At 36.1% G+C, this 15,973-nt stretch overlaps 1 long non-coding RNA gene and 1 pseudogene across 1 annotated transcript; one reads left to right on the forward strand and one right to left on the reverse strand.

The window, feature by feature from the left end:
* Positions 1-190: 190 nt before the first annotated feature.
* LOC138335385 (hydroxysteroid 11-beta-dehydrogenase 1-like protein) lies at positions 191-10,151 on the forward strand (annotated as a pseudogene).
* Positions 9,681-15,055, reverse strand: LOC138335388 (uncharacterized). The gene is made up of 2 exons (XR_011210273.1): positions 14,924-15,055; positions 9,681-10,153 (listed from the first exon to the last, which is right to left on the reverse strand). It is a non-coding gene; the product is annotated as an uncharacterized lncRNA (long non-coding RNA).
* Positions 15,056-15,973: the final 918 nt, after the last annotated feature.

Genomic DNA, 15,973 nt, shown 5'->3' on the forward strand with positions numbered 1-15,973 from the left:
CATATAGAAATGTATCAATACTAATGTGATTATGTGTATTATTGTATGTGTTGATGTTTTTGAATACTTCTTTGCGAAAATCAATGTAGGTGGGACATTTAAGAAAATGATATTGTAATAAGAAAATAACATATTTTAATATCTAATATCATAAAACTTTAATTTTTTTATTGTTATAAAAACACGGTTTACACGGTTGAACAAAGACCAGGCTCCGTAATCTTATAGCCCTTGAGGGAATTAGAGTTTTCAAGAATGGTCTGGCTGGTCCGCTCGCGAGCGCGGACATCCAGCAATGTAATGATCCTACAGATGATAGAGGGGTTAGAAAGAAAGCTAGGGAAGTGACGTAGTTACGTGAGGAACTCGAGAAGCATGCAGTGCAGGTGTCAAAGAATGTCGAGTACATGTCAATGTCACGTCGGACCGGTTCGTCCACATTCCACAGTACAGGTACATTGGACAATTACGTATACTTCACAACACAAACACAAAATAACAATACCAGGTGTACACACCTGGAATATACATGTATACATGACCTGGGTCACATAATATTTATCTTTTTACATAAAAGTTATTTTGTATCAAAAGAAGTGTTAGTACGGTTATCAAATTTCAATACACATGTATATAGGATCTTACACGAGTGTTCACGTCATATGAGATTTTATGAAACGAGTCTAAGAAGTTTTTTTGTAAGCCTTGGGGAGCAAACATTAAAACTTCGAGACGAGTTTCATAAATCTAAGATACTTTTTAATCCCATAAATACAAATACCTACATAACAAAGAATTTCACGTCAAAAATATATTCCGAAAATCCAACAAAGGCTGCCATTTTGTCCCGCCAACCTGACGTCATTTTATTGTTTCTGTCTGACGTCACAATGAATTTCCATTCCAATGAAAATCGCTCCAGGTCATATTACGCTAATGACACATGGAAAAATATTACACGAGCGAAATCACTAGATATGGGGGGATTATATGATAAAATATTTATATTTAGCGTGAATTCGTATCAAAAGCAATGTATCATTGTTATGTTTGATATAAAATTTACATTTGGAACACATTATCTTTTTTCAAAGTAAATCATCATGTCAAAGTTAAATTGCTGAGTGAATTCGCAACCCGAATATTGTAAATTGTACTGAATATCTTCTCATTTTACATAATGAAAATATATTATCAAAATGTGCAGCAAGAAAATGAACCAAAATTCGGATCTCAAATTCACTCAACAATTAATCTTTGACAGGATATATATGTACTTGGTAGCCGCAATATTGTCTATTACACTAGTTCTCGCTGAGCCTCACGGGTATATCTTGTTATTGTTAAATGTACATATGTTAAACGTTAATAAACTGTAAAACAGGTATTAGCTTCCCAAAAAGCTGAGAAGGCTACCATACAGCATTATTTATTAGGAAGCGATGATAGGAAAGCTTGACGCATTGTTCTGTTCACAGTAAGCTGCCATAGTTCTTATGACAATTCATTTTTGAAGAATGATGATTTAAATAAAACAATAAAATAAGATTTTCTTTAAAACAATTATAACATAATATGGCCAAAGATGAGGTAACAACACCAAACAAGTTGAAGTTTTGCCGTCAGGCGCATAAATAGACAACTAACGCGTTGTAATTATGTATGCCGACGTCGGGAAACATAATACGACCTGCGTTATGAAAATGAACGTTTTGTTTATTTCATAAAGTTGTTCAGAAGGTACAGTGGGCCTTTCCCCAATGCTAACAAGTTTTCCGTTTAATAGTACCGTACTGATATGCATGTACATGTACTTGGACAAGTTGGTGTAATACATATCATACGCATAGAAACAAGCATAACATTTCGGTTAAAACTGTAATTTACTTTAGCGCATACAGTTCCGAAAATATCTCCTAAGTAAAGCCTAACTTTGTCTCAGCATCTCCCATATACGGACACTTTTTACAAGTAGTTCATGATCATCTAGCTACCAGTAGTAGTTAGGCTATATATAGATGTTCCACGCGCTCCCGACAACGTAAACAAAACTCGGCAAATCACCGAACTATTTCTGTCAATTTCTCCGAGGGGACTCGATTGCGAACTTATGTTCTAGAACAAGTACGTGTAGCGCCGCCTTGTGTGATTTCTGAGAATAATGTCCGACAACCAGAAAAATATTCGGACTTCTCTGGGTTTATGAAATGATAAATTGTTTGCAATAATTTCCCCACTGGTACCCCTTACACACATGAAATCTTCAACAGCAAGTAAGCAATCAACACACGTAAATCTCTTTGACTATTTATAACCATGTGAAATCCAAACAAAATGGCAGGCAAAGCGACCGATTGTAATAGCTACCATCCTGGGATGGAAGCAATAAATGTGGTGTCGTCCATTATCCATGCTCACTAGCAGAAACATATATACATAGAATTAACTCTGCCATTTTCACGATCGCCAAATGTACCTCTGTATGTGCTTAGGAGCTATTAAATATACTTTATAAAAATAATATACAAGAGAACAGCTTTGATATGTTACAAAAGTTCAGTAACTTTCAGATGAGTTGACTACGATTTTGGAAAGAAAAAATAATATTTTAACTTATATGCTAACAAACTAAATGTGCTTCCGATTTTGAATGGCTGATTTTCGGAAAACTAGGTACAAATGGTTATTTTCATGCTTTCCAAAATCATATTAAATCATATTGATCGGAACAATAGGTCATATCAAACCATGATATAATGTTTGAACTTTGTATTGATGTAGAAATATATATCATGTTTAAAAGATTACACTAAAAAGTAGTATGCCAATGGAAAATGCCTATAAACCGGAGGTCCCTCTGCCTGTCAGCAAAGATAAGGGAGTTTCCATTATCTATGTATATATGTTTCTTTCATCAGCATCCGGAAACTTCTTAGCGAGACATAGGAACCTGCAAGCTAACGCAGCAGTTGAACTCAGGGCAAAACAATATGTATACAATAACACTATACTAGATTTCTGATTTCGTTCGTAACAAACCGGTCGTTACAATAGCTATTAAGCAGTATGTTTGTATTATTACTTTTTTTCACTTTTCAGGTCAATCACTCGAACGGTGACTTATAAGCTTGTGATAATGTGAATTGTCAATAAATTACTTTTGAATGAAGACCAAAGCTGACTGGATCGGTTGAGGAGTGAAATAGAGGATGTGGAGCAAAGTGGTTGCTGTTCTGGTTGGAATTCTAGCTGGATTGTGGTGGTTACGTGGCTTTGATGAAGGTAACTTAAAAATGACATTGATTATATCTCAACATGAATGTTTTAACTTGCATTGTCAGATTAAGTATATATGTACTTAATATATATTAAATATTGCTTAGTATCAAATGATATTTCAACTTTGTTCACATGCTCACATCGTACATTTGCCCCAGTAATATTGAAAACTGGACAAAATGAAACATTTTGCGATTTTTTGATGATATCAACATAATTGGTTCGACTGTATATTGAGAACGGTTAATATAACATCAAAGAATGAATTTCTAATTACAACTGTACATATCTATTATGAATTTGTAATGTGTGTAATATACACTTTAGGGGTCATCCGCGGCAAAAAGGTGCTTGTGACGGGAGCCTCTACTGGGATTGGTGAACAGTTGGCCTATCACTATGCCCGGATGGGCGCCAGTGTTATGGTTACTGCGAGACGTTCACAGAGACTGCAGGAGGTAAGCATTTTTTTAACATATGACATCTTCAGAATCAAGTATTCTGAAAAAGAAATCTTCCTTATACCGCATATTCAATTACTCCCTTTAAAAAGAGGACGTATATGTTGTCAAATTCTTTGTCTAAAATATTTTTACTTTGATCTTGGCGTTGTTTAAAAGGTCGTGGCCAAATGCAAGGAGCTGGGGAATCCGGACGCCATCTTTGGTTACGTCACAGGTGACATGTCAAATATGTCCTTTACGGAACACTTAATAAAGGTAAATATGTTAGCATCAATGTAAAAGTTATCTATATGTGTCATATATAATTCGTCCCAAAAGTCATAATAGTATCAGATTTTAAAGACATCAATGAAAATAAGATACATATATATATGTGGAATCTACGGCGGCGTATTAGGGCCACATACAAAATTTTATTTATCTTGTACGTACAAGATAGTATCTTGTACGTACAACTTAGTAATCTTGTAACTTACAACTTAGTATTTGTACGAACAAGAATAGTATCTTGTACTACAAGATAGTATCTTTTTGTACGTAACAAGTTAGTATCTTGTACGTACAAGATAGTATCTTGTTACGTACAAGTTTACTATCTGTGTACGTACAAGGTTAGTATCTTGTACGTACAAGTTAGTATCTTGTACGTAACAAGTTATTATCTTGTACGTACAACTTAGTTATCTTGGTACGTACAAGTTATTAATCTATGTACGTACAACTTAGTATCTTGTACGTACAAGTTACAGATCTTGTACGTACAAGTTACTAATCTTGCCATCGTGGCTCACAATATGTTTATTTGATTAAAAAAGTGTTTTGGTTTAGAATATATACATGAACAATGTTGTTAATGTGAAATCCAGTAAAATAATATTGCGAATATCATTATATTACATGTCAAACATACGATATTTTGCTCATATCCGCCTCTATTTTTGCTGAAATTACCACCTTGAATATCGAGTTCAAAAACAAAGAATCATCACAATCAAACTTTGAACTATTTTTAGTCAGAACCCAGATCACTACTCAGTTTATTTATCGGATTTTTTTAGTTTTGGGATTGCTGATGACCTCGACTACAAATAGTCAAACCATCACTATTCATTATCTAATCTAAAATATTTTTGAAGTTTTAGATTTATTTTTCTTGCGAATAACAAATCTTTCTCTACAGAATGTGATCGGCTTACTTGTTATGCGTTTTATTTTGCGATTCTCATTCGATATAAACTAGATTTTATCCAGATTTATATGTCGTTGATCAAAGCAAAGAACGGGTTTTAAAATGCTACCTCTTCCGGGATTGTCCGTTTTCATTACGATTATGTTGCTAGATCGTAATCAGCTATTCTGGTTCTTCAGGAATCCATCCAGAAGATGGGAGGTCTGGACAATATACTATTGAACCACATACTAGCACTAAATATGCGGTACTGGAATGGGGACGTAGAGGACATGGCTCACTTGGACAAGGTGTTTGAAGTGAACTTTAAAGCCTATGTACATCTGGCCTCCCACGCACGCCCTCCCGGCATTAGAGAAATCGGGTGGTCACATTGTTGTGCTTTCATCATTAGCAGGTAACGGAAGAATGAAAATGCATTCAAACTTGATTTAAGGATGGGGCACGATATTGGAAAAGATATTCTTACTTGACAGGAAGCATACCATTATCATATTTGATAATGAAATACATATGTATTTCAATAAAATGATTTTGTAACAGTTATATATATTGTCCACATGGCTTTTACTAGAAATAAAAGCATATAACCGAAGCTTAAATTCAGTTTCACGAGGTGAATTTGATAATAATCTTATTTAATAATTTTTTAGACGAGCAAACAATTTCATAAAAAGTTATTTTCTTCTGAAGGTTGGGATAGAGATGTAGCAAACTCTCTTCTAGAAAATGTCAATGCTAAAATAACTGATGAACAGAGGGGCGAATTAGAAAGAGATATAACCGAAAATGAAATACATTACAGCATTTGTCAAATGAAAAAGAACAAATCTTCAGGCGAAGACGGTATTATATCCGAATTCTATCAACAAAACCGGTACCTAATAAAAGGGGAATTCTTCGAAGTTTTAACAGAAATATTTGCTTCAAATACATTATCTGAATCTCAGTCTAAAGGTACATGTATGCTTACTTTATTATATAAAAAGAGAAAGATAACTTCAAAATTGGAGACCGCTAACTTTACTTAACGTTGATTATAAAATTATTGCAAAGGTTCTGGCTAATAGAATAAAACCTTATCTAAAACCTATCATCCATTCGGATCAAAAAGGTTTCGTTCCTGGTCGAAATATTTCAGATGCTAATAGTCTTATTTAAGACATTTTTGAATATACGGATTTAGAACAATCAGAAGGAGCGATAATTTTCCTAGATCAATCTAAAGATTTCGATAGAGTAGAATGGTCATGGGTTAACAGATGCCTAGAACACTTTATTTTTGGTGAAAAATATCTAAACTGGATAACAATGCTTTTAAAACATTAAAAAACATGCATTTAAACAAATGGGTATGTAAGTAAATATTTCCCGATATCGAGATCAGCAAGGCAAGTTTGTCCAATCGCTCCTACATCCTACAAGCTGAGCCATTAGTTTGCTCTATAAGGCGAAACGAAAATATAAAAGGTATAAAACTTCCGAATGAAAAAGAAACTACTATAAATCTGTTTGCAGAAGACACACAATTCTTCGTAAGGGACGAACATTCGATCGTAGAAATATTCAATATTTTAGATATATTCAAATCAGCTTCTGGTTCAAATTTAAATTAGATAAAACAACAGGTACATATTTAGGCAGATGGAAGCATAAAGATCCAATATATACAAATATATCCTGGTCGAAAACTTGTGTGAAAACATTAGGAGTCCATCATGGATACGTCATCGATGAAAATTCAATACGGAAAGAAAAAATTCAAAAAATTAAATCATGCTTGCAGGTTTGGAAAAGTAGAAATTTAACACTATATGGTAAGATTTTGGTAATTACGTCTTTAGTAATATCACTTATAGGTTATGAAATTGAAGCACGTGGTATCTCAGAACGTTATATAAAAGAAATCGATTCATAAATATTGGAATTTGTATAGAATGGGAAAAGGGATTTAGTCAACAGGAATATGTCATCAAAAAGGGGGAATGGAAATTGTTAATATCAGAGAATTCATTTTCAGGAGGCAAATAAAAACAATGTATAAAATTATGCAAAGTGATATTGACACATGGAATGCAATATGTAAATACTGATATAGCTATATGGATGAAAAATTTAGAGTAACCTATTTTCTATGTAAATTATCAGACATACGCACTATTGACACATCAAAAATTCCAATTTTCTACAGAAATTTTATTGAAGCATGGGCAAATTTCCAAAAATCTAGCCACTCAACTCTCAACAAAAACAAAATACTAGAACAGCCAATTTTTGGAAATTATTTCATACAATATAATAAAACAGCCATATATTTTCCTTCTTTTCTCAAAAGCAATATTTTTACTATACACGATTTATGGGATGAACGCAGAAATAATTTTAAACAGGATTACGATATATATAACATGTTAACTGACTAAAGAAACTGTATCGCTGAACTAGCAAAGTTTAAGATCGCTTTTCCGGCACAACGGTTGAATGTTCTAAAAGTAGATGCTGGGGCGACAGAGTTTGTTTATCCTAGTATAGACGCTAATCTTAATATTATAGGGAAAGCTAACAAACCTATAGGATACAAAAGTCTGAAACCAAAAATGATAACGATAAATGATAAATGGTCCATTTGGAAATGTAGAAATGAAATTAAGTATAACAAAATAGAAATTACTGTTGATCATATATATAGGAAAGTCCAATACCTATTTCTAAGTAATTTAGAAATGTTTATAAAATCGAAGAAAAAGAAAATTGTATCAATAAATTATGTTAAGAATATTTCAGATAAATTTAAGAATTAAGGAATAGCTACAGAATGCGAGGATGAATTAAGAATGAAAGAACTCTAATAAATGAGTATGAAAGATTGAAATGAATGAAAGCCATCTTGCAAGAGGACAATTCATGTACGGATGCTGAATCCAGGGTCCCAACCCTGGCAGTCATCTACGTTTATCATGTCTGGGGAATAAAGTAATTGGGTTTTTTTTGGTGGTTTTTTTTTTGCGAAAAAAAATGATAATAATCTTGTTTGATATGATATTGCTTGTGAATAGTTCAAGAAGAATAAAAAATATAAAGAACAAATGAAATTAAGTTCAAGAGAGATAACTCCTTAGTTAAAACAGATTATTTTGACTATTATCATGCATTTTCAGAAACATATCAAATGTAATGACTAATGTATCCTAAGTTGTTTATGTTCTGATGGTCTTTAGGTATTGTTATTTTTCATACTCCAATGGTTTTGGTTCTCCAACGTATGGTTACAATAAATATCATACACTGGTTGCTGACGTGACGTTTTGTATTTTCCACTTTCCAGGCAAATTACCCCTGCCCTTCTCTGTTCCATACACCTCTACGAAGTGGGCACTGGGCGGATTCTTTACTGGACTCCGACAAGAGCTGACGATGAGGGGGAGCAACGTATCTATCACGATTTGTATCATAGGATTTATAGGTACGTCCTGCTCATCAATTGGCTTCAAAAGCCATTTGTATTGGTTCATAAAAAATACTTTGCCTCCTCTGCAACGCTAATTTGGCATTTTAATAAGATATAGTTCATAATTGATCTTACTGTAAACGCACATATTTAGCACTAATGCATGTATTGTGTTAAATTCTATAAAAGGATTTATTATTTTTCTGGATTTTTTTTCACTTCTCATTGATAAAAAGCACGCCACGTGATCACAAATATAAATTATATATCGTCCTATTATTCCAGAATTAGTTTATAGAAAAGTATATTGCACGGTTTTTTAGATGACATTAGCATCTATGTAACCAAAACGCTTCCTGTTCCCGGCGCTTTAAAACAAACGCTCAATGATCATATTGATGATGATGATATCTACCAGCTGATGGCTACAGTTTAAACTTTTACAGTTTCAACATACACACGTTAGAGAAGTAGGAAAATAGGACAGCATTCAATAAGTGTCTGGAGCCATCGAATAATGAAGAAGTTAGAAGTTTATTCTGACTAGGCTAGTTACAATACGGTATACGGTTTATTTTACTGAATGAAATACTTAGCATAAGAGAATAGATTTTAATGTTAATATATCATCGGTATCAACGTGGATTATTTCATCGGAAAAGGAACTTTACATTCGACTGTGTCCTGAACATGGAGCTACGGGTGTAATGTTGTACATTTATATTTATGCATTTTCATTGTACATATACATCTACCGGGTGCATTTAATAAAAGATTTATAGTGTTTTCATTGTACGTATACAACTACCGGGTGCATATAATAAAAGATTGATAGTGTGTTCAAATCGACCTCATCAAAATACCATATTTGTATAATGTCAAATATTAAATCACCGAATTTCGCTTGTGTATATACATGCTAATACATCATATTTTTTTTGTAGTTTTTGGCATTCGTATTTGACTGCGCTTAGTAAGCTTACAGTATATGGATTGCACAAGAGGTTTCTGCATTACAATTTGAGCAGTATTATTTATTTTCACCCTTCCCTAGATTTCCTGAAATTCGTCCTTGGAAGTATTACCTCGAGTGGTGTCAGATAATATTCAAAACCTCGTTTTGTGTTTAATGGATGGTTTATTCATTGGAGATTTAATTTCGCATGCTCACATTATTTAATACGGACATACTTAGAAATAATCATTTCGCAATGTAGATATTTCACACACTGCCTATCTGATAGAAAGGGAAGTCTTTGCACTATCAGGATTGATTACCTACTGTCTCTAATTTTATTCCAGCTACGGATAATGCCGTGACAGCTTTAGGAGAAATTCAGAATGGATTGCCACTTCAACGCATCATAGATTCGGCCGCCAGCCCGTCCGATACCGCTCTTGACATCATCAGAGGAGCTGCAGCTCGCGAAAAGGAGATTTATACGCCCTTCCTGAACATGTACATAACGACATGGCTCACTGAGGTGTGTCCAAGTCTAATGCACTACATCATGCGTGATGTATTTAGTGATGTGTGAAAGTTCACCAATTCTCCATAGACTGTTAAAACATCACTAAAATCTGGTTTGGTAATTGGTAACTTCTGTCTCTGCGACATGTCTGATCCAAATTAACGGAAGATAATTTAATATTATAAATCTGCTCAGAACACATTTTCTCCCATCATTCACTGATTTGTCACCGGTTTTAGCAATGGGAGATTGTTTCTGTCAACCCCTAGGGTGTGATAAATTGCGCGCTAACCTTTTGAACCTGATTTGTTTGTTTGTTTGTTTGTTTGAGTTTTACGGCCCATCGACAACTAAGGTCATTTAGGGCCAAACTACAAGTCATGCATTAATATCAGGATAAAAGATCAGGGTAAGAAAAAGCAAGTAAGGACTAAAACACAGATTGTAAACGTTAATTTGATAAAAAAAAAGGTTTGCATGGGATAAAATAAATTTGGCTAAAACACACGAGAAAACTCATGCACAATGTTGATGAAACGATGAAATGTTGAGTTGATACGATGTATGATGAGAAAACGTTCATATTTTGCTTAAAATACCGATCTCTTTGAGATAATTAAAAATACGATTATGTCTCACGGCATGAAACAAAGTGTACATGTCGGAGACATCATAGTACTTATCTCGTATGTGTTTAAAATCAATACAATGCAATAAAATATGCTCCACTGTGAGAAGAGAATCACATGCATGGCATGTAGGAGGATCCTCCCCTCTCAATAGATAGGAATGTGTAAAATATGTGTGTCCAGTTCGGAGCCGAGAGAGAACAACTTCCTCTCTGCGGTCTCTCCGACTGGACAGTTTAGGATTAAGTGTAGGTTGAATTTTAAACAGTTTATTGTTTGTTTCGGTAGACCACCTTTGTTGCCAATGGTGTTTGATGGCTGACTGAATTGAAGGTTTGATGTCGGTATATGGTAGTTTCAAATCTGTTTGTGCTAGGCGAAGAGCAGTCTTAGCTGCTTTATCAGCCTGTTCATTCCCCTTTATACCCACATGACTGGGAATCCAGAGATAAGTAATTTGAGTTTTAGAAGATAATCGAAATGTTCGGATTAAAAGATTTTGGATTAGAGTATTTCTAGGGCTTCTTGATTTCAAAGCCTGAAGAAACCGAAAGAGAGTCTGAACAGATGATTGCCTTTTCAATGCGGTGTTCTTCGATATGGTCAAGCGCCAGACCGATAGCACATGCTTCCGCAGAGAAAATGGAGGCAATATCCGGGAGTCGGATAGAGGAGCAGTGATTAGATGTACAGCATGCTGCCGCAACATTATCACCATCTTTTGATCCGTCAGTGTAGATCTGAACATGGTCAGGGAAAGCCCTAATGCACTCCCGAAAGGAGGATTTGTGTTCTTCGGGTAATGCACTGGATTTTGCCCTCTCATGTAGAGATAAATTGATATCAGGTGTTTGAATGAGCCATGGTGGTACATCCGATACGGTGTACTCGTCAATGGTGTCGAAAGTTATATTAAGTTCCAGCAACAATTTTGAAATTCTGATGCCAAATGTTGGTATGAGCTTTTGATTTTGTGTAAATATTTCTTGATATTGTGGATTGAATAAAAGGTTAAATGCAGGATTTTGGGGGTTGGATTTCAGTTGAGCAGCATACTGTAAGGATAATTTCTTTCGTCGATAGTCTAGAGATGGCTCATTAGCTTCCACATGGAGACTCTTCACAGGTGTTGTTCGTAAAGCTCCAAGTGCGAGACGCAGTCCCTGATTCTGTATAGGGTCAAGCATCTGTAGATAGGAGCTGCGAGCCGATCCATAGACAATAGAGCCGTAGTCAAGTTTTGATCTTATAAGTGCCCGATAGATACGTAGAAGCATTTCACGGTCTGCACCCCAATCAGAATGGGAAAGAACTCGTAGAATGTTCAGCGCCTTCGAGCACTTATCCTTCAGATGTTTGATATGTGGAACAAAGGACAGTTTCGAATCAAATATTAGTCCAAGAAATTTAGTTTGTTCAACTACTGGAATTTTAATTCCATTGAGTGTGAGGTCAGGATCATTGTGTGGTTTTCGTTTTTGACAGAAGTGCATACAGACAGTTTTTGATCTTGAAAATCTAAAGCCATTTTCGTCAGCCCAATTTTGTAATTTGCCTAAACATTGTTGTAGTTGCCGTTCTATAGTGTGCCTGTTTTTTGATCTGTAACAGATCAAGAAATCATCCACAAACAGAGACCCTTCCGTAGATTGGCCAAGACATTTGGTTATGCTGTTAATTTTTAGTCCAAAAAGTGTGACGGACAAGATACCACGCTGAGGGACGCCCATCTCCTGTGTTTCTGTTTCTGAATAAGTTGAACCCGTTCGAACTTTGAAATGCCTGTCAGATATAAAATTTGATATAAACTTTGGCAAATTACCACGTATACCGATATCATGGAGATCGTTCATGATTCCATATTGCCAAGTTGTGTCGTATGCCTTTTCAAGGTCAAAGATACGGCCACAAGATGTTCTTTCTTGGCAAATGCTTCTCGTATAAATGTTTCTAGTCTAACTAAGTGGTCTACCGTTCCCCTGCGGTTTCTAAAGCCGCTTTGCAAAGGACTTAAAATATTGTTTGATTCCAGGAACCAAACTAATCTGGTATTTATCATACGTTCTAGAGTTTTACAAATACAACTCGTCAATGAAATAGGACGATAGTTATTGGCATCAGTAGCATCTTTCCCGGGCTTCGGAAGGGGTATAATAGTAGATTCCTTCCAAGACTCGGGAATTTTGCCAGAAGAGTAAACTTGGTTAAATATAGTTAAAAGACATTTTATTGAAGAGTCTGGTAATTGTTTTAAAAACATATATGGAATTTCATCTGGTCCAGCTGCCGAGTCCTTTGATTTCTCAAGGGACTCGAGCAATTCTGGTATCTCGAAAGGGCTATTGTAACTTTCACTATTGGAGGATTTAAAATTAAGACGTCTCTTTTCCTTTTCCTTTTTAAATGTTTGAAATTTTTTGGAATGATTTTTGATGGATGAATTTTTAGCAAAATTTTTGGCAAAGGCGTCAGCTATTTCGGATTTTGAAGAAAATATTTTATTGTTGTTAATGAGGTGGGAGGATGGTGTTGCTTTTCTTTTCCCACTGATTTTACCAATCATTTCCCAAACTTTCCTCGAAGATGTATTGGAATTAATGTTTGAGACGTACTCTTTCCAAGTACTTTTCTTGTCGGATTTGATAGACCTTCGAGCTTTTGCTCTCCAAATTTCAAAATTGTTATAGTTTGAGACGGTTGGCGAAGCTAAGTACCGCCTCAGAGCGGAATTTCTACCAGATCTATTGAAAAATGAATCATTTGAGAGACGAAACTTTGTTGGTTTTGGCACGGATTTTGGTATGGTTTTTGTAGCGATAGAAGTGAGCGCTTCTGTGAAAATTTTAATGGGGTCATCGAGGTTCAAAAATTTATCCTCAATGAGCTCCTCTGCGCACAAATTTTTAAATTGAACCCAGTCCGCCTTATGTAAATTCCAACGAGGAATCGGCTCCTCAAGTTTTGGTGACCCTATGTTTTTTAATATAATTGGAAAGTGATCGCTTCCACAAAGATCATCGTTGACCCTCCAATCATAATCCAGAAGAATTGATGGATGGCACAACGATAGATCAATGTGGGTAAGCGAGCCAGAGGCAGGGTGCAAATATGTTGGGGCATTGGTGTTATAAAGACATAAGCTGTTTTTATTAATAAAATCTTCGATACGTCTACCTCTATCGTCAGTGCCTGGGGAGCCCCAGAGGCTATTATGACCGTTAAAGTCACCCATGATAATATATGGCACTGGTAGTTGTGATACGATGTTACTCAGTTCATCACAACTAAATGGAGTATTTGGAGGTAAATATATAGAACAGACTGTTATTTTTCGGTGAAGAGTTGCGCTTATAGCAACAGCTTGCAAGGTGGTATCTAGCTGAATGTGTCTGTGAGGAACGTTTATATGCACCGCCACCGCCACACCACCTGATGGGCGGCCACCTGTTGTTGGAGTTTTGGTGTATAGTGTAAATTGTCGGAGATTGATGGTGTCTTTCAGCATTATTTCTTGAAGGCAGAATATGGATGGGTTTTTTTGTTTGTATAAGATGTTTTAATTCTTCTATGTTCGCTTTAAATCCGCGTATGTTCCATTGTATGATAGTGTTTGTCTCTATATTGATCCTTGAGGATAGTTTGTCGGACCGACAGGACTACTTGAAGCAGGTTGTTTGGTGGCGATAAATGTGTTGTCACCAAACTCGCTGTCGTCCGATAGAACATCATAGATGTTCCGTCCAAGGATAGGGTCATCTGATCCCTTACTGGGTTTGTTGTTTAGTGCAGGGAGCCTCGCCAGCTTTACCCTGGTGGTTTTGGTCTGGCGTTGCTCCTGCGGTGGTGTATTTGCTGGACGCTTTGCTTTATCGGGGAGTTTTTTAACGTCAATAGACGGTGAAGATGTAGCACGTCTATGACGAGCGGCGGTAACTTTTTTCCTGATGTTCGGTGTTTGAATTTGGTGTTGTGTAAGTCCTGGAGACGCCGGTGGGATTGGCGTTTTAGCTCCAGGTTGCCCAGCAGGTGGATTTTGTTGTGGTTTGTGTTGTGGCTTCGATGGACCCGACTTGAACCTGTTCGGGTCCCCAATGATTACTTTACAGGCCTTAGCATCAGCCATATCTGGGACATCATTGTCCCAGTTAGGCTTGTCAACCAAGGCCTGGACCGACGCATGTTTGACGGTGACACTGTCAACAGGCGTCTTTGCGCGGGTTATCTGAGCATAGGTTGCCACATTCAGGTCTGAACGCTCGACTATCCTCCGAGCCTCGGGGAAAGAGACACCTTGGGTATATTTGACCCGTAATATCTCCCTCTCCCGAGTCCAGGCAGGACAGGTGCGAGCAGACGCAGCATGGTCACCCCCGCAATTGACGCAGTGACGGTTGACAATGTCACATTCGTCTTTTTCGTCGTGACCTTCACGGCCATTGAACCTGAAGACAGTTACGTGACGTCATGACTTCATGAGGTGTGACCGTCGCGTGCATTGTCGATGGTGTCATCAATATTGACGTGCAGACAACGGAACTACGTAATTTGATTATACTTATATTTGTAAGGTTATACTGGAACATGTGTGTATCACATCACTGTAAAACTGAAGTGCATTACGTAGTGGACTAGAGTTAACATCATAGTGTACTAGAGATAACACTGTAGTGCACTGAAGTTCACATCGTAGTGCACTCTAGTGCACTACAATGTTTAGTCTAGTGCACTACGTTGTTCACTACATGTGCACTACAAAATGCACTAGATACCAAGTTTAGTTTGCTCCCAAAGGGAAAGAGCGATTTTGACGGAAAGTTTTATTTTTCTAATTCATAAGAAATTATACCGGATATATTAATATCATTTTTACCGATTTTACAGGGTCTAGTTGCCAGTCTTGTCATAAAGAGGCACGGATGTTATACCTTTACCCCATAATTTCTATACATTTTAGATGCTAGCGTCAAATATATATTTATCGGATGTTGACTGTTTACGTTAGAGTGTATTATTAGTCCGTGTTACTCGGCAAAGTCCGTGTTATTCGGCAAAGTCCGCCGTCATGCGATAACCAATGGGGGAACTCGTCACATCTCGACAGCTACCCGACTTCCATAAAGGATGTTGGAGTCAGCCGAGATTAACTGAATGGAAATTGAGGCATTTCTCGATCACGCCTATTCGACTGTTGGTTTGGATTCATAATATCATAATAATTCTGTTTTCCTAACGATTGCTCTATTGTAATACTAGAAGGTAACTTTGATATGATATAGATTACTGTTCACAAAGCCACGTATTCATCCTCTACTTAACCCTTAAATGTACTTTAAATATGAAAATGTGGTGGATTTTTTAAAATTAATTTTAGTATTATATAACCATATTTTTTATTGATTTGTAATTTGCCTGCTTTGTTTTCGTTGAATTAAATAATATAGGATGTGTATTTTTTTTTATTCATAAACGTAGTGGCCTTACACATTCCAGCA

Source organism: Argopecten irradians, chromosome 11 (assembly GCF_041381155.1).
Source record: "Argopecten irradians isolate NY chromosome 11, Ai_NY, whole genome shotgun sequence".
NCBI classification, from domain to species: Eukaryota; Metazoa; Mollusca; class Bivalvia; order Pectinida; family Pectinidae; genus Argopecten; species Argopecten irradians.